The sequence below is a fragment of the Leucoraja erinacea genome, chromosome 1 (genome assembly GCF_028641065.1).
Source record: "Leucoraja erinacea ecotype New England chromosome 1, Leri_hhj_1, whole genome shotgun sequence".
NCBI classification, from domain to species: domain Eukaryota; kingdom Metazoa; phylum Chordata; class Chondrichthyes; order Rajiformes; family Rajidae; genus Leucoraja; species Leucoraja erinaceus.
In genome coordinates, this window is record NC_073377.1 from 142,943,316 (window position 1) to 142,945,083 (window position 1,768).

Genomic DNA, 1,768 nt, shown 5'->3' on the forward strand with positions numbered 1-1,768 from the left:
TACAAACTCTTTGTGAATTTTAAAAAGCCAGAATGTTCATATCTTTGGCAGACATGAATTATAGTTCTGCAGGTAGGAAAATAGCAATGAATAAGAGTAATCTCTTACTAGATTTTTTTTTAATGTATTACTTTGTGTGATGACATGTAGTCACGTGTGTGACATTTTGGTTCACTTTCCAAAGAATGGCCCATTGGCAGTGTCAGGGGTTATGGGGAGAAGGCAGGAGAATGGGGTTTGGAGGGAGAAATAGATCAGCCACGAGTGAATGGCGAAGTAGACTTGATGGGCTTCTAATGGCCTAATTCTATACAGGTGATTTCACCAAAGGTCATAAATGAGCGTAGAAGTGACCCCACACGTGACTGAAAATTTTTATCTGGACAAACATCTTGTGACATTTCGGTACAGCCAGAATGTGAATGGGGCAAACATGCACTTTCACACCCGCAGGTAAAAACATAGCAATGAAAACGAGCCGACTTTTTTTTTAGCTGAAATTTTGTGTGCTTGGTGGGGTGACCGTGAAGCACAGCGACCTAAATCTTCAGGCAAAAAAAAGATAGAAAGTAAGGTAATTACAAGAGGGAACTGAAGGTAGAAAACAGCGGAAGTGAACAGCCGACATTTGCCGTGGAGATTTAAAGACCCAAAATATCGGGATTTATCGCGTTTGCTCACTGCATTTCATCAAAAGTAAGTTAATAATGCCTTACTTTTGATGAAATTCAGCGATTATGCAGGCACACGGCGGGCTGATCCCTGGAGCAGCGGCCCCGGGAATCGAACCCTGTTATATTATGCAAAAAACAATATTCTGTGTAATTACAAGCAGCACGCAAGAATTTAATTGTCCGACATTTGCCTGGGACACATGACAATAAACTCTCTTGACTCTTGTCGTGACTGTCCCTGGAGCAGCGGCCCCGGGAATCGATCCCCTAGTCCCTGGAGCAGCGCCCCCGGGAATCGAACCCCGGGCTGTTCCCTGGAGCAGCGGCCCCGGGACTCGAACCCCTAGTTCCTGGATTAGCGGCCCCTACAATCGATTCTGTAGTCTCTGCAGCAGCGGCCCCAAGAATTTAATTGTCCTATCTGGGACACATGACAATAACTCTTGACTCTTGTCTTGACTCTGGAGCACCCCTAGTCCCCGGAGCAGCGCCCCCGGGAATCGAACCCCGGAGCAAAGCCCCCGGGTCTCCCCGGAGCAGCGCCCCCGGGAATCGAACCCCCAGTCCCTGGAGCAGCGGCCCCGGGAATCGAACCCCTAGTCCCTGGAGCAGCGCCCCCGGGAATCGAACCCCTAGTCTCCGGAGCAGCGGCCCCGGGACTCGAACCCCTAGTCCCTGGAGCAGCGGCCCCGGGAATCGAACCCCTAGTCCCTGGAGCAGCGGCCCCGGGAATCGAACCCCTAGTCCCTGGAGCAGCGGCCCCGGGAATCGAACCCCTAGTCCCTGGAGCAGCGCCCCCGGGAATCGAACCCATGGTCCCTGGAGCAGCGCCCCCGGGAATCGAACCCTGGAACCAAAGATCTTATAGCTATAAGATCTTTGCCTGGAACAGGGGACGCGGTCCCTCGGTCCCTCCCTCCCTCACCCGCGCTCTGGTGACATCACGCCACCGAGACAGCGAATGGCGAGCGCCATCCCGTCCTGAGGTCAGAACGCTCCAGGGCCGGCAGCCAATGAGCGGGCGGGTCCGCAGCAACTACAGCTGTAGCATCCTGTGCACCATAGATCAATGATCTTTGCAGCGCTCACATTCA